Raw genomic sequence first — 24,769 nt, forward strand, 5'->3', positions numbered from 1 at the left:
GAGGTGTGTCTCCACCTGGGCATGGGTTTGCAGGCAGGGCTGCTGCCTGTCCCTGCCCAGGAGAAAGGTCCAGAACCTTCCTGCAGCCTGAGCTGCGCTCTGCATTGAATCACAGAACTCCCTGAATGGGAAGGGGCCCACCAGTATCACAGAGTCCACCTCCTGGCCCTGCACAGGACAGAGTCCCTGAGAATCACACCACGGATTGTCACACACTCAGTGTCCAAGTGCTTCTGGAGCCCTGTCAGGTTTGGTGCTCTGATCATTCCTTGGGAATGTTCCAGTGCCCAACCACTCTCTGGGTGAAAAACCTTTTCCTCGTATCCACCCTAAACCTCCCCGGTTTCAGACCAGTCCCTCGGGTCCTGTCACTGGTCACCAGAGGGAAGAGATCAGTGCCTTCCCTTTAGCACCTTTGTAGGCCTCCTTTGCTTGCTGCCTAACACCTTTATATCCTTCTTATGTTGTGGCAGCCCAAACTGCCCCCAGGGCTCAAGGCGAGGTGGGACAATCCCCTCCCTTGCCCGGCTGCTGTGCTGGCTGTGCCCCAGGACAGGCTGCTCCTTTTGTCCACCTGTGACCACACCACTCCTGTGGTCACTCCTGTGTCATTCCTGGGACATCTCCAGACACAACCTCTGCCTTCAGCAGCTCTGTCTGTGTGCAGGCATCGGCCAGCCCTGGGCAGAGCAGCAGCCTTTCCCCAGGGCTCTGCCTGGAGGGGATGGCAGGACAAGTGCCCTTGGCCTGGCAGGAGGCCACACACACAGAGGTGCTCAGTTGCTGAGCTTTGTGGGCTTTAAGTCCCTCCAGTCAGCCGGTGGAACATCCTTCTGTCAAAAAGTTGTCCTCTCTGCACATCCTCCTGCCTCAGAGGCCACACAAAGATGCCATCCTGGGCCTTGGCTCAGGCACTGGCCCTGTGTCACTGCCCAGGGCTGCCCTTGGTAGGGGTGGGGGCTGGATGCCATTAGCCCTGGCCCCCCAAAGCCTCATTAGCTGCTCTGGAGAGCTTCTGGAGGATCTTGGCACTCCCCTGGGCTTCCCCCATCCAGGAATTCTCTCTGTGTACTCTGTGATCCCCTGACCTGACCTGACCACCTGCAGAAGGAGCCAAGAGCCTCTGAGAGTGATAAATACAAAAAAGTTAATTAGATTGCTAACTAAATGCCATCCAAGATGAAATGATTAAACATTTATAGGAAATTTTCTAAAGATATTCTCCTTCAGAACTCAGTGAGCCAGCCTGGATTTAATTTTTGCAGCAATATGAAGTACCAGTCCCTTAAAAAAGTTCTCCTGCCTTCAGTGGGTGCTGTGCTCGCCCAAGGGCAGAACTGAGCAGTGTGACAGCTATTCTAGAGGTTTCCAGCCCCTTCTCCTGCTCTTCTTCCCAGAGGATCTCCTTACACTACTGACAGGATCCTTCTGATGCAGTTATGTCCTGCCCAGGTGCTGGATGTGAAGCTGTGAGGCCTCACAGACACAGCCGTGCTGCCACTCCTGGGCTCTGCCAGGGCTTCTCTCTCAAGAGAGATGAGTTCTTGCACGGCAGGTCCTGACATTCAGCTTTTCCCTACACTCCATAAAACAGGCACAATGCCACGGAGACACCTCCAGTGAGACTTCGGAGAGCACGTTTTAAGTGTGAGTTACAGTGCTGATAGCCGATTTCATTTGTGCTAAAGTTCTGTTCCAGCTATTCTGATCATCAGTGAGATAGTAGCACTTTTTTAGCTCTGGCTGGGGGAAGAATTTGCTCCTCAGAGCCCTAAAAGCATTTTTAGTGTTTTTGTAGAATATTCTCATTAAATGTTTTTGGAGTGTCAGTAATACCTCTGCAATTCCAGAGATAATGGGATAGGTTAGATAGAAGTTTGTGCATTACAAATGTCTCCCTGAAACAATTTCAGCTGCAATTCCTAACCTGCACTTAGAACATGTGTATGAAAGCTGCTATTTTTGCTGCTGTTGCAGTCATTGAATCAGGGAACTGAGAACTAAAGAACACGAGCTATTACTTTTAGGAGCTGAGGCTGTTTTTATCCTGTACTTTTGGGATTAGAGCACAGGATGGATTCTGTGGCATGGACTCCTCAGAGCTCTGCCTGTACAAAGCTGTTTTCTGTGTGCTGCCCTCAATATTTTGGGTAGTTTGACTTTATGGAAAACAGAAGTTAATAACTTCTGCCTGCAGAAACACACTTGAAATGAAGACAGCTTCCCTTGAGTCAAAGGGCTGCTTTATAAAAAACATTGTATTTGAGCCACAGGCTTACTATTAAATTCAAGTAATTACAACAGAAGGAGAATTTGTAACTTGAGTAACAGAGATTCTTAATATGTCACACGTCCCAGGTCTGAAACTGTACAAAAGGTTTCAGATCATCTTTTTTCCATTGCAAAAAAAGGTCAGATTTCATGATACTGCTTAAAGTTTTCCGAATTCCCAGTTCCTAAAGCAACAGTAATATAATTAGAAAATAGTCACCTTTCTTTAATAACAATGGCCAAAAAGTGTTGATCCAAAATTATACAAATTTTCAGATTTCTTTGGATTTAGCATTGGAGAAATGACCAAAACTGAAATGACTGTGGAATCCAAATGATATTTATTTCTGCATTTTGCCTTGAAAGTCAGCAAAAATTATCTGAAGGTTTTTTGTTGTTTCAACCAAAATTTTGGGGTTTTAGTTTTTTATTTGTTTTGATTTTTTTTCCTTGAGCTTCTACTTTCCAGAAGCATCAACAAACCACAAAAAAGTAAATTAATCTTTTATCCTGATTTACCCCAGTGCAATTTCCAGCACCTGCAGGACTGAAATACGACTGGTTTTCTTTGTCCCATTTAAAACCAGCAGGTGACTCATTCTCAGCTCTGATTGCCAGGATATCATTACCACTGTCATTTGCAGTCACCAGCCTTTGGGCACAGGAAATTGTAGGCATCTGCACATTCTCCCAGGCCTCTGACACACCAATGCCCTCAGGCTGGATTTCATTGAGGCACTGAGCAGAAGACACCTCTAGTGTCCTGGAATTACCTCCAGTCTCATGATGCCATTGAGCACAAGCTCACAGTGTCTGATGGGAAATGGGGTAGGAAATGGGATGAAGACAGGAAGTTTAGGAGCTGACCAAAAAAACCCATAAATTGAACTGGATTTTCTTCTGTTAATTCCGTTGTGGGTGGGTTTGGTTTTAATCATCCCTTCTCACTCGAAAATTTTTATAAAAGGGATTTTCAAAAATCAGACCTCTTCTAACTAAAGACCTACTGTTATCTTGATTTAAGGTTATATCAGTTAACACATACTGTAATAAAATCCATGTGCCATTGGAAAGAATTGGGAATGTACTGTAGTTGTAGTATCTTTGCTTAGATATAATTAATAGATACTTATTAATCACTTCTCATAAACTTCACCCAACCTAAAAGCCATCCCATATAACAACCCCAACTGAGTCTTGGAATGATAGTGAGACACAAAGAGGGATGGATTAAGCTTGTACATTATCAATTCCCACATTATCAATTCTGATTTTTGCCAGAATGCTAGATTTATGTCATGGAACCTTCTTTATCATTTGGATTCTTATCAGATGAATATGGTGCTGGAATTTTAGATGACAAATGAATACTAAAATTTTGGCCAAGAGCAGAAAGTGGAGACAGTAAAGCTAAACAGCCAATGAGGTCCAAAAAGCAGAGTTCTCACTTTGCAAAATGTGCTTGCCCAAGTAAAATTGATGCTCATCCAAGCCCTTGGGGGACCAGTCAGTAAAAAATATGAGCAAAAGTTGCAAAAAATAGTTTTGCAAAAGGTATCACCACTCTTTTTCCTTGTCAAAGTATCTAATCCTACTAATTCCTATGCACCTGCATAATCTGAATCACAAATTTTTATCATTGCTTTGGAGTTGCTTCTCTGCTGATTTGTGTCAGAAATGCTCTTCATGCTGTTTCCATTTTGTAAAAGGCAGCAATAGGAAATATTCACACACACCTTTAGGCCCTGGCCTTGCTCTGTGCCAGAGAGGTGATGGTTACTCTTTGCACAAGGGGCAATGGAGCTTTTCACATATCACACTTGATTGCTGTCTGGATAGGACTTGCACGCTTCCAAAAGCATAGGCTTCTGCTGGAAGGGGCTGCTATTGTGCTTCTAAAGGTGGAAGGAGAGATACAGGAGAGTCTGGTGCTGCAGATGAAGGTCAAAATAGTCTCCAAGAGTTCCCAAGTAATCCTACATATGTACAGCACACACAAATCAAGGTCTAAAGTAGACCTCACCACTCTTAGAAACACCATACAAAGAGTAAACTGAAGAGGAATGACACATTTTTGGTTTTCATTGAAACCAGAAAAACAAAAAAACAAAATCAAAACAAAAAAACCAAAAAAAAAAGTATTATTTAACCCCAGGAAAAGTATTTGGCTGCAATTTCAGGTGTCCATGCTAAGATCCATCTCCCTTCTCCACAAGAAGCAAGAGCAGCAGCTTCTTAATTCAGTTCACCCAAGAGATAAATGAGGGTACTTTCTGGAGTGAAGAAGAGTGGACTGAACTGTTTTGAATGGGGCTGATTCTCAGGAAGGTGTTTATTTTCACAAACACAGAATGTCTGTGCTGCACAGCTGATGCCAGGGAGCACCCACAGTCTCTGATGGTGGCTGGTGTTGTCTTACATGGGAGGTGTAGGTGGACCCTGGCAGACCCCAGACCCCCTGAACAACTCAGAGACTCCAGGCAAAGCTTGTGCAAAGGGCTTCTAGTGAGAGGGAACAGTCTTTTGGGAGCTGGCTGCTATGGCAGTCAGAGCAGAAGAGAAGTTATTTGCACAGACATTTTCTGGGGCTGGTTCACAGGATTTGTCTTTGGCAGGTTAACACCATGAGAAACAGCTAACACTGACCAGGTTAACAGGGACAGAAAGCAAATCATAGAATCAGTTAGGTCGAAAAAGACTTTCAAGATCACTGAGTTCTTTGAACAGCTTTCTCCATATCTAAATAATATCTAGCTAAACCATAGCACTAATGCCATGTTCCGTCATTTCTTAAACACTTCCAGGGATGGTGACTCCAAAACATCCTTGGGCAGATCATTCCAACACTTGACAGCCCTTGCAGAGGGGAGCAGAGCCAGTGATTCTCCAAGGATTATCTGGAGTCAGGGTTGGCATGGCTTTCTGCTGGTTGTTGAGGGAAAATCAAAGGATTCTGGGCAGTGTCAATTTGCAATGACAGAAAACTAACAAAGGCTTCTGACTCTCTGTATTTTACATTTGTGACTGAATATTACTTTAAAGTGGGGTGGCTGTGATAAATCCTACCAGTGATCCCCGGCATACCAGCAAGTCCAGCATGGGTATTTGAATGGCTACAGGCATTTTAGCCCACAATTAATGGGCTTTTCCTTTCCCTGGAAGCCCATCTGCAGGGGGATAAAGCCAGCTCTCTGTTAGACACCCCTGAGGCCAGGCAGCTCTGACAAACATGGTTGTGTTGTTGGCTGAGCACTTGGCAGAGGCTCTGCGCCTGACCCTTCCTCTTTGCTTTGGCTCTCTGGCAAAGCACAAGTCAAACTCCCTTCACCACCTGATCGTTTCAAAGAACATTTTGTAATACAGATGCCACACAGCTGAATGCAGCCACTTCTTTCTAGGGCAGACTGATCTTGAAGGGATTTAATGTTCAGATGGAGGGAACACGACCTTCCATTTTTAAGCTTCCATTTCAACACTGTTTATAATTAATTGCATGCATAGGGCTTCATGTACTTTGAAAGGCTGAGGTTATGCTTGTGTTGCAGAGCCGGGGCAGACAAGCTTGTTGTCCTGATATACTTAGACCATCAAGCTGCTTTTCAAGGAAGAGCTGAAAAATAGTTTTAATTAGTAATGCTGTAATGCTTTGATGTGTGCAATGTGATGATCAATTGACTGACCTGGTTGAATTTTTAAAGCAGACCATCAGATTCAGTGTGTTTGTGGTTCTCATTTGCTTTGATCCTTACAGCCAGAGATGGTTGAGCAACTGCCAGAGGAGGGTGCCACCAAATAAAAATTCCCAACAACTTTCTCTTTCCAGATTGTTTCATATCAAGCTTTTAGAAATTAGGCAAGGAAAGCTGGAAGCCAATGGAACATCAGTCCCAATACCAGTTGATTCAGACATACTCACTTTGACAGTCTCCTCTGTATTCACAGATAAATTTCCATGCATCTTTTAGTGACACCTTTCCCCCGAAGTTCAGCTTTAATTTCTGGGAAACAAAGCAGCAGCACTGCAGCTTTCCATGCTAGGTGCATTTGAAATACAAGGATCTGACTGCTTCTCTGCCTCTTGGGCCAGGAGGAGGAGATAATTCCAACAATAGTTGCAATTGAACAGCTCAATTACAGTAGCAGCAATTTTCCAACATGATTACTTGTGTCAGGTGATAATCTGTGAGCCCTCATGCACAGTGTCACTTGGCAGCAGCCCTTCTTGCAAGACTGGTCTGCCACACAGCAGGAATGTGAGGCTTTGCTTCACTATATGTTAGCAGCGTGAGGTCACTCTTTAAATATTAGCTGAATGTGTAGGCACTGTCAGTATTGGGCCTCAAAAACTAGCTCCAGTGAGCTTCATAACAGTCCCCATTCAAATTAGCAGACAATGCATTTTGTCTCAATCAGATGTTAAAGCAGGTGGAAGAACTCTAATATGAGCAAGACTGGTAAAAAATACTGACTTTACTAGTTGTTTTTTTTTTTTTCACAAAATCTAGTGAAATTTCATTTAAAAATTATGATAAAAATAAGGAGAAATTTTTGAAAGAGTAGTTTTGACGTTTCCAGAATTACTTAAAAATGTTTTTACAATGCACTTCAGATTCATTTTCTAAAGGTTGAGAAAATATTTCATCTGTCATGAAGAATATCTTTGTGTTCCTTCAACTTAACATTTTAGGTGGATTTTATCTAGTTAAATTGTTGTTATATAAGATCCAGTGCAATGGAGTGGAAAAAGAATTGACTGAAGAAGCAAAAGCACTTGACTCTCCACTCAGGTATTGAGTTGCATCTCCTACAAATGCTTTAATTTGTGGGATTTGATTTTGGGGAGTCCAAATCTGTCTGAAACTGTCTGAATCTGGGGGTACACAGGCAAAGAGATTCCTTGCCCTTGCAGAAGACTGTGGCAAAGGTACTCCCTTCAAGCAGCCACCCTGCTGAAGCTGACACAAATTGCAGGAGCCATCCAGTAATCTTTCATTCCATTCCTCAGCAGAGGAAAATACCCTTTTAGCTTCGTTTTGGAGAGGAGCCATTTCAAGGCTTTTCAGCACTGCAGGCAGGAATGAGATAAACTGCCTTAGGATGATATCCAAAGGATGACAAAACTCACTTTTGCTGTGGCAGCAGACTTGGTTCAGGAAGAAAGGAAGGGCTTGCTGCAAGTTTGGGGAAAGGACAAGAGTAGAGAGCTGAGTTACATCAGCAAGCTCAGTGTGGATTTAGGGTGTGCAAAGGTTTAGTGAGGTCTGACACAGTTTAGGTGGGGAGCAGAGCTTTCCCTTGCTTTGGGCAGCTGCTGAGGATGCAGCAAAGCATTGCCTGCACTGCGGGTGAGAGCAGCCAGTCCTTCCTCCCTACTGCTCCTGCTGCTGAGCATTGATCTATTGATCTGTGCTCCTCTGAGTCCTTCACACTGTCCTAGGGCCTTCATGTGGCTTATAAGTGGCAGGATGCTCACTCCCAGAAGGTCACAGTGAGAGCTGCTGCGGGAGAGCAGAACTGCAGAATGCCACAGCTCCAGAACCTAAACCCCACAATTCCCCATCCCTGCTGCATGTCCCAGCACAGCCATTCTTACACTTGACCTACAACTTTTCCATGGGGAGAAGGAGACTCCTAGTGTGGATGAAGAAACACTAAAGGGCTGGTATTTGTGACTCCATCACTTTCATTTCCTTGGCTGTGCTGTCACCCTTGGCTGTGATCCCTGTTCTGGCACTAGGGTTTTCTTTAATGACACTGGCACTCCTGGCTATTTTGTTATATATATTCCAATTCCCAGTTACTGGTTTCTGCTGGCCTGATTAGATATTTGTGCACTAAATTCATTGTGCACAGTATATAGCCTATATGCCATGTAAACAGCATAAGACCTTTTTAGACTGGCCAACTATTTTTTAAAAAAAATGCAAGAGGGAGAATAAGTGCAAGTGTAAAATTCAGAGCAATTTAATATCTGGCATAACAGAAGTTCATTCAATCTAAAGAGAAGTTGGAGAGGGACTGAGAGCATGTGCCAGTGGGCAACTCCAGCTCTTCCCTCTCATTAAACCACACTGCTGAGCAGTGATGCCAAGAAACTGCACATCAAGGGGATGACAGAACTTAGCAGACATATTTCTGGGAAGATGAAAAACAATCAGCATCACCTGAAATCAGCATCACCAGAAAATGGAAACACCCCACTATGATTCTCTGAGGAATCAGAGGAAGCTGGAGAACAACTGTATCTCTCTTGAAACAAAGGAATAATTTTGATTTATAAAACAAATGCTTCCTCCTGGAGTCAAATGTTATAAGCATCCAGCAATGTAATTTGTTTCTTTGGTATTTAACACATTGACAGGAAAACCCCTTTGCTAGGAAGGCTTGCCAATACCAGTTTTTCCCCTGGCATTAGCACTGCTAATTCCACAGGTTCCAGCATCCCCATCATCTGCATCTGTGCATCCTGTGAGAGCTGTGATGGGAGGTTCTTCCTGCCACAGTCTTTGAGTGGTGGAGAAACTCAGAGCACATACAGTGTTTTGGATCCTCAGGGATATGGGCACAGGGAGGAGGCTTCTGAGTTTTACTTCTCCCTGAATGTCCCGTGGGCTGCTTGTGCTATGGGAGGATGCTGGAGGAAAGGCTGCAGAAAGGCTTTTTAACAGCCACCAGGGACTTGGGAGGGACAGGGGCTGGTGCTATGGTGAAGGAACTGAGGCTTTCTGCAGCCTGGTGATTTCATGGCTCTGGAGCAGTCAAGGGGAGCAGCAGAGCTGTGATGGATGTGCAGCTTTGTGGATGGCTGCCCAGCCAAGCCGTGTGTATCCATCCTATACCTGAGCATACACGACAAATTTTTCCACACACACTCAAATGTTGACTGACTGTCCCTGCTGAGTCAGGTAATGTGACATGCAGAGGACATTAGCACCACTTTGGTTCAGGTGCCCCAACTCTCTTATTTTTCACATGCTGCAAAGGGTTCCCTGCCCTGCAAAGATCTATAACTCAGTATGAGAGAAGAAACCACACATCTCCTCCTAAAAAAAAAAACCTTTTGGCCATGGAACTGAGGAATTGTTGTGCTGGCAGAGCTTAACACTTGCCTTGTTTTTGGCAGTTATCATATAGAGATCATAGAAGGTGGGGATGCAATAAAGCTGGTTCCCAGGTGTTTATGGCATGACAGACCAAGCTGAAGGTGTCTGAAAACTTAACATGCTGCTGATATCAAGAGCAGCCCTGATGCACCTGTGCTGCATTGAATAAAAGAGCCCTGGCAGGTCTGGCATAAACTGTCCATGCCTGAAGTTTGATGTGTAAGAGAGCAGGAACTGAAAGAGAATCTTAAAAAGGAGAATATTGACACATGACAGGGAAGTTTCTCAAACTGTGAATCTCCATCTCTGAGGCTGGTGTTAAAATAGGACAGAAGGCATTAAAAGAGATTGCTCACATAATCCTGACAGTGCTCAGGGAAGGGGACAGCAATTCCCTCTGAGCCAGGGAGTGAGGATGGCTGCAGCTCATGGCTGTGAGCACACCCTGGAGAGTGAGGAATGAACTTCAGACCTGATCCTGGAGGGGGTTTAGCTCTGGAGGCAGAAGGGGGATTGATAAACCTGTTTCTAATGGGAAACAAAAGTAGAGTTGTTTGGAAGGTGGGAAGAAATCAAGACAGGATAACAAGGATCTGACTGAATTTTCTGTTCTGTGGACAATCAGGAAAGAGACTGTGCAGAAATGATCAGAGGTGTTTCACTAGTTCTGACTATCCAGACCTGAAGATTGGCTAGCTAACTGCACAGTCTTCCAACTGATGAATTTGCAAGTTGCCTTAGGAAACTGTCTCAACAACTTTCCCTTGTAACAGAAATACATTTTCTTAACCATTATGATGCAGTATTATTTTTTTGTGTTCCATTAATGCCATGGAGCTCCAGGCATGCAATAAAGTTTATCTGCATTAGTGCCTCATGAGTCTGTAAGTCTAGATACTGTAAAATAGAAGACAAGCCAGCAGGTAGAATGCTGTGCTGGAGATACCACAGAATATCCCTGTACCCAGAATATTCTGGGTACCACAGAATAACCAAAGAGCATGGCAGGAAGGCTATCAAAAATAAATGTAATGAAGAGAAGCACACTAAAAAGGATTCAGGGAAAAAAAGATAATCAACAAATTACACAGAAAAGAGGAGAAATAAAATAGGAATATTTAGAAGATGGGGAAAAAATAATATGAAAATTAAAAATAAATCTGGTTTTAATCCGAGTTCTGTGCAGCATGGAGACTTAGGAACTCTTGTGTGCTGCACCACTGGCAGCTCTGCAAAAGGAACAGCAAGGGCAGCTCATTTTCTTTTCTCCTCTTACTCCTCTAATGAAGAGACACATGCTGCCTGCTGGAGGCCAACAGGAGCACATGGGTCAGTTTATTTTGCTGCTTACTTTCAGTTTGGATTCTGAAAATTTTCCAGGAGAACTTTATTCTTGCTCTCTCCAAAGCTTTTCCTACTTTGCATTCTCCAAGGTATTTCTGAAATTCTGATTATTTTTTAAAATTAAATCCTTTTGGTTTTATTTTTAGCCCTTATATCCTCCCTTATTTCTTAGTAATAGCTAGAAAATAATATTTCAATAATTGTGATATGGAAGGGGAGGGGGAGCGCTTCCCTGCTCTGAATCTGCTGACTTAATTCTATACAAGCTCTAGCTAAGGGGAAAGATATTTCTGAGCTCCCTTAGAAAATGTAATCAAAGATTTAATTCTATAGTACATGGTTTTTGTGGTGCTGTTGGCCAGCTTCATTCTGAGGCCACTTTCTATCACCTTTAAAAGGTTGTGCCCATCGGGGTTTCCCTGTGGATTGATAAAAATAAAATAAAAATATAAAATAAAATGAAATAAAATGAAATAAAATAAAATAAAATAAAATAAAATAAAATAAAATAAAATAAAATAAAATAAAATAATAAAATAATAAAATAAGGAATAATTTCTCCCACCTGAAAAAAGTCAAGGGGAAGCTGACTGTCAGTTCTTGCCAGAGAGATTGCTGGAGGAAGTCTCCAAGGAAGCTGTTTCCATGTGCATAAAGGACATGAAGGTGACTGGGAACAGCTCAATTGGATTTACCAGGGTTAAGGCTTTCTGTGCTGACCCAATTCCTTTCTGTGAGGAGAAGATGGGCTCTGAGAATGATGAGACAGAAGTGCTTGGTTTTTCCCCTTGTCTTTAGCAAGACCTTTCAGTCTCCCACGCTGTCCTTGCAGCCAGAACAAGGCAGTGAGACTGGATGGCTGAACAGAGAAATTACAGATAAACTGGATTGATTTGGCAAATTTCTGGATTGCAAAAAATTGGGGGAATAACTGATCACCTGGAGGACAGGGCTGCTACTCAAACATGGGATAGAAAGAGGCTTTGCAAGAAAGGTCCTGGAGGAAAGCAAACAGAACAGAGTTCAGCACTGTGCTGAAATGATCACTGTGTTGTAGTGATCTGGAGCACCCAACTCGTAGGGAGAGGCTGAAGGTGTTTGGTTTATTCAGCCAGGAAACAGAAGGTAATGGAGGGGATTGACTGAAGTCTCCCCTGTCCTAATGAGTGACTGGCAGGAGAAACAGGCTCTTTGCAGAGACACATGGTGAAAATGGACAGCAGGAGGAAGTTACAATATATTTTTTTAATATGTTCTTCATAATGACAATGCTAAACGCTGGAACAGCTTGACAAGAAATGGCCTCAAGCTGTGCCAGGGGAGGTTTAAATTGGATATTAGGAAAAATTTCTTCACTGCAAGGTTGGTCAGATGTTGGAATAGCCTGCTGAGAGGAATGGTGGAATCACTGGAAATGTTCAGAAGGTGTGTGGATCCGTCACTTGGGTATAGGGTTTTGTGATGAGCCCAGTGGTGCTGGGTTAGCACTTGAAAATAATTTTAAAGGTATTTTCTAACCTTAAAAACTTTGATTCTGTGATGATAAAGTTGGAGATTTTCAAGATCTGAATAACCTTGAGCAATCTGACCTTACTTTGAAGACAGCTCTTTGAGAAGGAGTTTGGACTAGACCTCCAGATATCCCTTCAGATCCAGTAGCTTTTCCTGTGGTTCCACTGTATGAAGGACTTTTATGCCATACTGACTATGAGACCTTAAGTTTCAGCTTTCATATTTTTCAGATTCTGTGCTGCCTTAGTGTGTAACTCTGAACTTCATATGAAGTGTAAGTAAATTCTCTTCACAAGGTAGGTAGACAAAACAATCCTTTTCCAGCCTGAGAAGCAAGGACACTGTTGCAGCCTTGGGCCCAAAAAGCATAAACAGGGAACTGAAGAGAGCAAACAAGGATGGGACTTCATAACCTGAAGCTGTAATTGGACAATTAACCCAAATATGTAAATGGACCAAAACTTATAAAAGTGTGAAAACTCGTGACCAGTTGTCCATTTTGTGACCATTTTGAGTCCATCTTGGGTGTAGCCCTGGCCAGGCTCTTGTTCTGCCCAAGGTGTAGCCTTTAAGGCCTTTTAATAAATACCTACTTTACTCTTTAGCTCTGCCTAGCCTCTGTTCCAAGTGAACCTCTCTAGGCATCAACTACAAAATAAAACTCTGCCAGCATTACCTAATAGAGCCACTAGAGAGAGACGGGAAAATGAAGTGTTCTTGGTTGGCATTTGTCATATCTGTGTGGTCAATGCACCTTTGGGGAACAAATCATAGGCACCATGGCTGGAACAGATCTCCAGAGGGACTTAATCCAACATCCAACCTCAAGCAGAGCTGCTGCTGGTACCAAATCATGTCAACCACACATTGCTTGGTTGGATTTTGAGAATCTCAGAAACTGGAAATTCAGCAGCTTCTCTCAGCAAGCTATTACAGACCTGCACCACCCACCTAGTGAAAATGGGTTTCCTACTAACCCACCTCAACCACCCAAGCTGCACTTTATGGCTATTGCTGAATGTTTTACCAACAGTCACTATTACTGAGCAGAATTTGGCTCCATCCATTTTAAAATCCTTCAAGTGGTCTGCAATTAGATTCTTTGGATTCCTTTTTCCAGGTTAAACAATCTCAACTCCCACATCTTTTTCTTGACAGTTGTATCCTCTAAGCCCCTGACAACTTTGTTAGCACTCTGCAAGTGTTTTTCCAATCACCTCTTGAATAGGAGACCCAAAGCAAATTACAACACTGCAGGTGTGAATTTCCTATAAACAAGCAAGAGAAGTTTACTGATGTTGCAGCCAGTTTGAAAGACCCATGTGCAGAATTTTGTGTTGTTTAATATTGTGAGATTTCTGTTGTTCCCAGGCTCAAGTTTATCAAGTTCCTTGTAACTTGAAATTAATTGTCATTTGACATACTGCCACACACTGCATCTTCACCTGGAAATTTGCTGAAGATGCATTCTGTCTGATCATTCAGGCCAGTGATAAAGAATAATATTGGAATAATATTGTCCCAGAATCACTCCCTATTGTACTCCACTTAGTAGTTGCCAGCTGGATGCTGAACTATTCATTACTGCCCTTTAAGCCTGGTAATCCAACTAATATCCAGCCCATTTAAACCCATTCATCCAGCCTGTATTTTTCTCAATCACAGAAAATGCTTTGCAATCACATGTCAAAAGCTTTACTCAGGATATTTTACCACCACTGCTTTTCACTAGAGCACTCACTCAGGGTGATGGGATTCAGCTATAAGCAGTGGCTGGCTGAGGCTTGGATAATGCACAATAAATTACTGATATCAGCCATCAGGATGGAGGTTTTCAAAGGGCAGCTGAGGTCTCACTCCACAATCACATAGGATGTATTCCCAGACAGTGTGACACAGCCTGCCTCAGCCTGGGAAGTGGATTCTGTGCGTGAGTTTTTGCTCAGCCTTGGCTGAGCTGCCTGCCTCCAAACCAAGGCTGGGACTCTTGGGATCAGGGTGCAGTTGGAAGGGCACATCCCATTCCCTGACTGCAGACTTGCCACACACTCCCTCTCAGTTCTGAGGATGGGCTGTGGTATCTAACACTTACCGTTAGCTCTTCAAAAATTAGATTGAACAAGTTGTTTTGGCCATATTTTATAGACATATAAATAGTGTTACCCCTTCTTCATTTGCAACCACCACGTATAATTGAGCACAAAGAAGAGGTTTCCCATTAAGTCAGACGTGTCTGTGTTAATTTATAGTTCATGAGGAGTCAGGTTCCTCAGCTGGCCCAGTGTTGTGACAAGCACACCTCACACTCTTTGCAGGACACTTTGACAAGCCCCCTTCCTAACACCAGGACCACATCTGAAGATGTCCATCTCACAGACATGTTCATCCACCTACTTATGAGGAAGGCTCTGCTTCCTTTGTGTAGAGGGTGGGAGATGTGTCCTGAGCTGCTGGCTGTACAGAACTGAAACTGGCTGATGAAGCTGGATGATGCTCGTTTCAAAGCAACATTCCCTCAAATTAATGTAATGTCCCAGAAGAGTGCATCACTAATCCTTCTTCTGCACTTGTACAGAGAAAGTACAGCAAGGTCACTGCTTCTCAGCCCTCTTAATTAAAAAACAGACCTCATGATAGGCAATTGTCCCTCAGGCCCAAGGATTTGCTTATCTCTTGCAAGCTCAGTAGCCAAAACCAACTTTATCCAGAAGTGGGATGAGAAGAACTGAAGAGCAAGACTCCCCAGCCCTGGTAAGCCTTGTACTAAGCCTCACAGAAGTAAAAAGACATCTGCAAGATGATTTTTAACATAGTGCAGGAAGCACAACAGCGTGTGGTGTCTTAACAGTACTGAAGCATCCGATCATGAATTGCCTGAGCTCCAAGTGAGGCCAGAGACTCCTGTCAGCTTTTCAATTTGCTAATGCTTGCAGAAATATTAAGTGAGCAGCAGGTAGAGTCAGCTGTGCCCAGAAACTAATAAACTTGCCCAAACAAGTGGAGGTCTGTGTGTAGTTTACTGCCAGATGCACTGTGCTTCAGCTATGTGAAATGTAATACAGTCCACTGGGATCCATGAAATTGTGTTAGCACATCAGTAACATACTTGAGGATACACTTGTATCCTCTCTTGTGTACACTTTTACACTTGTAAATAGTTCCCGTGGTTCCACAACTCCACTCCTGGCCTGCCAAAAGATTCACATCAGTACTGCAGAAAAAATCTGATTACAGTAAAGAAGTCTGAAAAAAGCAAGTTACAACTTTCTACAGCCCCTGCTTCTAATTTAGCTGCCAACCTTCAGTCAACACTGACTCTCTTTGGGATCCTAATGACATTGTCTTTTCATTTGTCTTTGTGTACCGAGAATGTTAATAGAGAGACCACTATCTGTACTTATTTCTACAATAATAGATATTCAAATTCATTATGTACATGCATACCAAAGTTATGATAGTGTGCAACTACTTCTTTCTCTCTCAACACGGCAAAGAGAGCTGTTTAATGAGGTTATATGGCAGGGAAGGAGCAAAGAAAATGTGATAAAATTATATGGGGATTGGACCAGTTAATCCATAGCTCTCACTAATGGGATTTGCATGGGCAAGGAATATATGGTTTGCACTGTAATATTTTCTTGAGACACCTAGGATCATTTATCTATTCAGGATCCTTTTCTATTCAAAACAAAGGGAATAACTGCACGTTTTCAAGGAGAAAATTTAACACATAAGTCTCCTTTGCAATTTTTTCCTGCGAACCAAACGTAAAATGGCTGCCAGATGCTCTGGTTATGGCTGTTAGGGATTTATGGCTTCAGCCCACAGGCAGTGAATAGAATAAGCAGCTAAATTTAAAGACAATTTTATCAGTATAAACACAGAGACATGAAAAAAGGAAGACTTATTATATGCCAGGAATAAACTTCAAGGGGAAAAGACCACTGGGAACTCAAGCAGGAAACTATGAGAGCAAATGGCCTCTTTCAACATCTTTTAAGTACAACCAGTATTAATTTTGTAGTATTAAAATTCAAAGCCAGAGATGCAGTTTAAGGTGACGTGGCTGTCATCCTTTGTGGGAGAGCTTGCACAGCCCACTTGACAAACAGCCTCCACAACTGTCCCTGTTTGCCTCCAGTGTCAGAGCACACAGGGACCATGGATAAAACACACAAACTGGAGGTCAATGTGCCCCAAATTCATCATATTAAGAAAGAAGATGACCATCAGCCATATGAAACAGTAACTGGTGAGTTATAAAAGGATTTCTGAAATGAAGAGTCATCCCAGATAAAACTAAAGGAGTAGCATGAAAATTTGTATTGTAAAAAGAGATCTTAATGGGAGAGGAGTAGCAGAGTGGGCCTCGTTTGGGTCTGCCAGAAGTTGTCCTGTGGCATCACCATCCTGCCCAGGCTGGGCCAAACATCTCTCCTGGGATGCTGCAGGGCTCTGGTACTCAGCCAGTGGGGGACAGCACAGATAGAAATCTGCAGGAGCATAATACTTAACAGTATTAGCATCTGTAAGTATCCAGCCCTGTGATCATCTGTCACACAACTGATCCTGACTCTGAGCAGACAGTTCACCATTTGTCAGTTAATCATGTGTTGATAAAAAATGAATAAACTGCTTCTATTCTGACTTAGCTTAAACACCTATGTAGGTTTCCCTCCTGAAACATCCTCTCTCATAATCTCTGATTTCTGTCATCTTGGAGCACTTTCAGACAAGCCCAAGTCATCTATCTCCCACTAAGTTTTGGGTTCTATGTTCTGACAGATAAATAATGCATAGACTCCACATTTCTGGAGCTAAATTGGCCTCCTGTGGAGAAAACTCTTTGCCTATAGCATGTGCTTACAGACTAATTTTGTTATGCTTTCCACAAACTCTTTCTCTTGCAAGCTATACTCCCCTTTCCCAAAATCAAAGTCACAAGGGCTCCCAGAACGGTGATCTCTCATGAAAAAACAGAATAGCAGCCAAACCTCTTGTCACCATTGTCTCACAAAACTCTTTGATTTTCTATTTTTCTTCCTCCTGAGATATGTCATTTCAACCTATATTTAAGTGTAGCACTGTGAAAGTTTCTCACAATTTCTGCATTGAATTTTATCCTTTCAAGGTTCTGTTCCATGGGAAACAGTTGCTTTTAGGAGTGAGGATCTTTGATTTTTCAGAATTTACTTTTGATGACCTTGGCAAGCTGGAACAGAGCAATGTTAAAACCAATGCACCACTGTAAGAAATATTGTATTGCAATTTTAGCAAAGCAGTAGCACTGATTTACACTTTTAATTGAATGCCACAAATAGACCTGCACTGGATGAAGAAATATGGCCAACAGAAGCTCTTGTTTTATTTGCTTTCCTCTTTTAATTATGATTTTATCTTTCTATATGTAGAGACAGTTGTTAATTTCCTGGACCACTGTCACTCAGAAACGTTTAGGACAAGCTGTCTCCTCTGATCACACATTAGCAGGTATGATTCTTCCCTGATTAACCTTCTGGTCTGTGCATAATTAAAACTGGAAATATTAACAAAGCCAGATTGAGAATTACAATTGATTATATTTTTCCCTAGAAAAGCCATTTGGGAGAAATCATCCCATATTTTTGTGTTCTTCTCATAAATTTTAGTTTTCTAGTCTTTATCTGTAACTGTCATACTCCCCCAGTTTTTCAATAACAATTATAAATATTTTATTCTATGACATTATAATTATAGAAATTATAAATATGGCAATTCTGGGCGATAGTTGTCATAAATAAAGTTGAAGTTAGGAAAGCAAACAACTTTGATTATAAAATTTTGAGGTATTCTCTCTATGATAAACAATTGTTTATTATTGGGCTGTTTTTCCCTATAAAACATCTGCTACATATTTAAGCTTACTGAAATCTGGCTTGGAGACAGCACAAAGTCAAACTATCCAAAATCAAGGTGTGTCCTTGGCTCCTTTGTTACAGTGGTTGAATTTAAAGCAAGGTGGGATTATCTTTCCTAGGGTACAGAAATTGCCTTTTGTTTCCCCAGGGGAGGTTTGCACAAGATCCTCATGGAAACAAAATCCTCATGGAAAGAGTTGGCAAACACTGGAACAGCTTGCCCAGGGGAGTGATGGAGTCATCACCCCCAGAAGTGCTCAGAAAATGTGGAAATGGCACTTGAGGACATGGTTCAGTGGTGAATATGGTGGTGGTGGTAGATTCACAGCTGGATTTGGTAATCTTAGAGGTCTTTTCCAGCATTAATGATTCTATGTTTCTGTGATAATACGTGTGGATACCTTAGAGTCAGTAAACACTCAGAAACCAGTAAGAGCCCAAGTATTGTATTTTCTCTTTGCTTTCAACTTGGGTAAGAAAATTAGGCTAGGAAAGTTTATTTTATCACTTCTAATTACCTCTCAAGGTGAAACAACCAACTGGCTACAAGCTTAGTAATATTCTTGTTTATCTTCTGCGTTTCTTACTGTTGAGAAAATTTAACTTTTCAACCATCTTCTTAGAGCTTGACTTCCTCTCTCGCAGCTGGGCTGTGCAGCACAGAGGGACACTCTGGTGCAGATGGGCTTGTCCAGGGTGGCAGAGCCAGGGCAGGTGGGTCTCACTTTCTGTTAGGGATGCTCAGTAATGAGAGATGCCTCTGCTGGTCTTGGAGCACCATTAAGATTGATAACACCAGCAACTTGCTCAACTGAACAAGAATATACAGAAGCAGACTTCAGCTTTCTAAGTCAAAAAATTCTCTAACTCTCTCCTTGGGATTAAGTGGAGATCTCCCCATCTGCCTGCTAACCTTTAGAGTAAAGCTTTGTTTAGGACTTAAATGGATGCTTTGTCTCAATTATTTTAAATATTGTTGGATGCATAAAATATATGAGCATAAGCAGAAATTATGCTGAAGAAGGAATTGCCTTAGAATGAATACAAACTCTTGCTGGAGTATAACAAACTTTGGTCATGAGGCTCTGGGGGTACAGTGAACACTTGATGCAGTTCTTCACGAAGTTGTGCTTTTTAATAAAACTTCATATTCAACACAGCCAGACTTTACTTTGCCCAGCCCACTCTGTCTGTTCCTAATGATGCTGTCTGGAACCTCACAAAGCAAAGGAGCAGCTCTGCCGTTCCAGCTTCTCCCCGCTGTCCCCACCTTTGTTTGATCCTTTCATAGGCTGGCACTGTACAGAGTGCACAGGAGTGGAGAAAGGGGACAGGAAGTCTGTGGTGTCAGCTCATGTGAGATCCTCCAGTTCCAGCCCCTGCCATGGGTAGGGACACCTTCCACTGCCCCAGGTTGCTCCAAGCCCCATCCAGTCTGCCCTTGGACATTTCCAGGGATGGGACAGCCACAGCTTCCCTGGGCACCCTGTGCCAGGGCCTCACCACCCTCACAGGGAAAAATTTCTTCCTAATAGCCAATCTAAACCTGCTCTCTTTCAGTTTGAAGCCATTTCCCCTTGTCCTGTCACTCCAGGCCCCTGTAAAAAGTCCCTCTCCATCTTTCTTGTTGGCTCCCTTCCAGGTACTGGGAGGCCACAATCAGGTCACTCTGAAGCTTCTCTTCTCTGGGCTGAACAATCCCAACTCTCTCAGCCTTTCCTCATAGAACTGCTCCATCCCTCTGATAATCCTGGTGTCCCACCTCTGGCCTCACCCCAAGAGGTTCACATCCTCCCTGGGTGCTGGATACAATAATCAGGTACTCCACAGGAGTGTCTCTAAACTTAACCAATAACAAGTCAATTACAAAGGAACTGAAGCTCTTCAGACTCACTTTGCAATGCCCACAAAATCTTAACAAGGAGAGGAGAATGGAAACAGAAAACAACACTTGTAAGTTTGCTAGACAAATATTTTCCCTTACAGGTGGCTTAATACTTGGGAAAGCTCACAAATAGAATTGAGCAGGGAACAAGGTAGATTAACTCCCACAAGGAAGTTCAATTGCTGAGTTGTTGCTCAGATTAGGAAAAAAAACCTTTTTTTTTCTGCGTAAGATCCATGTAGAGTTTGTTAAAGTTCATCATCATGTGTTTAATATCTGGTTTTATGCTACAAATGATTTTAAAATAAATTGAACACATGAGAAATTTAAAGTATTTTTACAATATTTTACTCCTAAAATACCAGAGATAGTTTTAAGTGTATTGTAGATTCTTCCATTTAAACAGAATGAATGCAATACTTGTTTTCATTGAAACTTAATTTCTTAACAAAATATGAAGAGGTTTTCCAGAGAAGTTGTGGATGCCCCATGCCTGGAAGTGTTTGAGCCCAGGCTGGATGGGGCTTGGAACACCCTGGGATAGTGGAAGGTGTCCTTGCCCATGACAGGGGTTTGGAACTGAATAATCTTTAAAGTCTCTTGCAACCCAAGCCCTTCTATGATTTATGATTACCTTCCCTCCAAAATGTTGGGTGTATAATGCCAACCCTTCCTGCACAATTAAGCTGTGAGAGCTGAGGTAAATTCAGATGATATCTGGAATTATTTCCAAGCACTTACTGGCTCTGCAAAAGTGAGTTTAAACAATCTACAGATACTCTGAGATTCGTGAAAGCAATAGTGCTATGGACAGTCCCAAGATGTGAATATGCTGATTAGGGCATGAATAGTTCTGGACTTCACAGTAAATTTTACTGGATTAAATGAAGCTTTCTGAAAGAATAAAACCAAAAACAACAGATCAGCTGGAATATAACCTTTTTGGATTGTTAAACAAATCCAAAAATCCAACAAATTTGTCAATATAGATTTCACACTGGGTATTAGTAGAGTCAAGTGTTAAAACAGTGCTGCCTTCACTGTTGGACACCGTGGTTTTGCAAGACAGGTGAGTCTCACAAACACAGAGTCTGAGAATGGTAAAGTGGAGAAAAATGAACTCATTGAGCACTGCTCATTTTTAATAGGTATCTAATATTATTCTCCTCCATCCATGGGTCTAATTTAGTCTTAATAGAAACAGCTATAGCTCCTGCTGAATTCAACCTTTAAGTGAAATGATAAGAGGGGATAAAGGCCAGACTTGCAAGGTTACAGAATCTAGTGATGCCCCATTACACTCCAATTTAAAAGTGCTAAAAGTGACACTTATAATCATTTGAAAATGAATGAAAACAGGGCTGAGATGCATGTTTTTGTAAGACTTTTTTTTCCCCTTGGCTATGAAAAAGGAGGTGTTTGAAAAAAAAATGCTTATTTGAGGATACTAAAAATTAGATTCCATGATTGGTTTTTTTGCTTGTTTATTTGGGTTTTTTGCATGTGGAATGAAAGAGGGGAGAGAAGAACCTCTCTATAATCGGTGAGCTGAAAAACCGGACTGCTGCACAAAGTGCAAGACACTAAATCTAGTCAATTTTATAATCCAATATAGCAAGCCACAGAGTCCCCTAAAAGATGTTTAAAATGCAAATTTCACTGATTTTATTTAATGTATTACTTTGGATACCTGAGGGCTTTTCTTCATCCCAGTGCTTTCCACTCTTTGATTATGTACCGTGCTCAGGTGGGACAGCAAAAATCCTCCCACCAACACCAAGGAAAAGTCACTTATAAGGTCTGGCTTGAATTTTGCCATACAATCCCTCTCAGCCCCTATTTCTCATGTGTTTCTGGGAAACTACCTCCACAGTCTCCAAGCTGTGACTGTGGCCTTCCAGTACTTTTCCTTGGGTTGTAAGAACCAAAAATTACCAAAGCCACAGCTCCACACTTGGCATAGGCAGAAGAGATAATTTGTTAAACTTTACATGCTGACAAACATAAATCACAGGACATCAAAGGGTTCACATTAAGCTACAATTAAATAATTTGTTTGATGTACTGTTTCTTAATTTTACAGTTATGTAGCCCTCAGCTTGTGGCCCAGACCTCAAGGAGCACCTCCCATCCCCTTGCTGTCATGGTACAGCAGCAAAACGCCCCAGGCTGCTCCCATCCCATGGCAGATCCTGGAGCTGAGCTGCTCCTGGGATCTGCCACTCCTTCCATACACAGGGAGAAGTTTGCTCAGCTCCATCAGCAGCAGTGGCAGCTGAATGAGGTGATTTTGTGATTGTGAACTCTCACTTCCCCTGTGTGAACAGCAAAGCAGGGACTGCTGCCAGCACATGGGAAGGAATGGAAGGTGCAGCTCAGAGAATGTCCCAGCTTTGAAGGACAAGTGTGAGTGTTCCCAGAGGCAGATCTGGGGCACTGGCTGTCCTTCACTCCCTCTGCAGCCACCTCGCTGCAGAGTCCTTCCCAGGGCTGCCAGTCTCAGCTGACTCTGGCTTTGCTGACTATTTCTATCAAAGGAAGCCCTACTTATTAACCCTGAGCCAGACCAGGAGTATATTCTCTGCAGCACAAAAGGAATGCCAAGCAAAATATTTCAGCTGAACAACCTGGTGTTCTTAACTCCTCAAGGTTCAGCTTCTGGGTCTGCTTCCCCATTCCTGGAGTCATTCTTTTACTTTGAGAATTAATAGGGCTGAAGTAAGTAATTATTGAAAATTCTCTCCCTCAGGAGATCAAAGTGCTCCAGTCATTTGCAATTGGCTTGCGGAGGGACATCAGTATTAAATGTGAGCTCATCTCCATAGTGCTAAAGACTTCCTCTAGCCAAGATACTCGATGGAAAAAGAAAAACACAGGAAGAGGAGTGAAAATTTAAAACCTAAGCCCATCTTTGGAGACTATTGACTCACTGAGGTTCAGAATGAGGAAAGCTAAGAGGTGATAAAGTCCAGCTCAAGGGATGGACAGATCAGCTGCAACTGGGAATAAAATGTTGGGAAACTGGGAGCCAAAAGAGAAAAACTATTTTCTAAAATAATCGGAATATTTTCTATGAATATGTATGGATGCTTTGATTATTGCATTCTTATTATAGTGAGAAATAATGTCAGCCCAGTATTGAATTTCTACAAATATTACTTTGTTTCACAAGTTTAAGAATAGTTGAACCTTGGGATGGGAAAACAGCCCTTGTCACCAATGATAATTTCAAGGCATGTCTAGTTCTGCAATAACATCTCAGGGCTGGATTTTGGCTCTAATTGTTTGTTTCCCATAAAGTGAGAGAGACATAGAGCACTGCACCATGCTCAGAAGTTTCCTGGGTTTATGACAGGAAAGCCTGGTAAGACAACTACCAGGAAGAAACAAAAAACTAGGCTGAGCAGGAGGGTAGCCTCTGGTTTGAAGGAAAATTATGGAGAACAGATTGGGAAGGTGTTCACTGGGGACATTGCACAATGTTCTAGAAAGAAAAATAAAGTATGAATGGGATGACATGGAGAACGACAAAATAGGAAGGCTCACATCTTCAAAAAGGCAAGGTAGTGAAGGAAATCCCTACAGCTGTTAGTCTGTGAAAAAGAGGAGCACTGCTGCATATTCAGCCTCAGGACAAGTCAACATGGTTGAAGTATTCTTTGAGATCATCTGAGCATCATTTAGGATACATTGCTGAAATAACTATATATAAATATATATACATATATACATATATTACAAATCAACCCAATACCTTATAACATCAAATAATGAAATCATAGAATGGTTTGGGTTGAGAGAGACCTTCAACAACATCTAATTTAAAACCTCTTGCCATGGGCAAGAACACCTTCCAATATCCCAGGTTGCTCCAAGCCCCTTCCAACCTGGTCTTGAACACTTCCAGGAACTGGGAATCCACAGTTTCTCTGGGCAATCTGTGCCATTGCCTCACCACCCTCATAATTAAAATTTCTTATTCTAGTGGGACTTAGATTATAGTGGGAAACTGTGCAACATCCTCCAAGAGAACCTTCCAAGATGAGAGCAGCACAGTTATGTGAGCTGACTGAGTTACGTGACTTGACTGACTGTCAAGTAGACAAAGCTGAGATATGGTGCTTATAATAGTTGTCCAATTTAATACAGACTTCCTTAGATGCTCACAGTACAGCTCCACTGAGCATAGATGTCTCTGAGATGTCTGGGGTTACCCTCCTTAGCCTGAGGGTGACCTCCCAAAACACACAGGTCTCCTGTAGATTCAATGCTGCATCTGCCAAATGTGTCTGGTTGTCTTTGGATACCCCAGCTCACCTCAAAGGGCATGAGATTCCTTCGTGTCTGTGACTGAATTGAGCCCTGATGTGCCACTTCATTCCTGACTTCTGAAACAGGTCTAGGATTTGAAAGACTTTCTTTTCTGGAATGAGATATTAAGTGAGTTTGAATGGGCTCTGTGGGCAGGGTTCAGTCTCAAGTTCAGACAACACAATACAAGAGTCTGCATGGAAATGCCTGCATGGAAGAAAAGTATTGAAGTAACAAGAGAGCAGCAGAGCCTGGAGGGTAATTCAGCCAATCAGTCACCAGGTGCCTAGTTTAGGGAGATCTGAGTCACTGTTCCCAAAATGAGGAGTGGTGGAGATGTCTTTATATATTGCATCTTTGGTTTTGGCAAAGTTGTATCCCCTAGAAAATCCATCTGCTTTTCTTTTTTAGGCAAATTGTGTTCTTCTATCCAACACCCCTACAGG

At 42.4% G+C, this 24,769-nt stretch overlaps 1 long non-coding RNA gene across 2 annotated transcripts; it reads left to right on the plus strand.

Annotated features, from left to right (window-relative positions):
* Positions 1–1,559: 1,559 nt before the first annotated feature.
* On the plus strand, positions 1,560–18,604 carry LOC148184718 (uncharacterized). Of its 2 annotated transcripts, XR_015772331.1 has the most exons (4): positions 1,582–1,647; positions 12,461–12,504; positions 17,642–17,720; positions 18,276–18,604. It is a non-coding gene; the product is annotated as an uncharacterized LOC148184718 (long non-coding RNA). The 2 variants fall into 2 exon arrangements; XR_015772332.1 differs by lacking the exon at positions 12,461–12,504 and having other exon boundaries at positions 1,560–1,647.
* Positions 18,605–24,769: the final 6,165 nt, after the last annotated feature.

The sequence above is a fragment of the Pseudopodoces humilis genome, chromosome 3, assembly GCF_049639895.1.
Source record: "Pseudopodoces humilis isolate 2021_Gansu_Grassland_sample_001 chromosome 3, ASM4963989v1, whole genome shotgun sequence".
NCBI lineage: Eukaryota > Metazoa > Chordata > Aves > Passeriformes > Paridae > Pseudopodoces > Pseudopodoces humilis.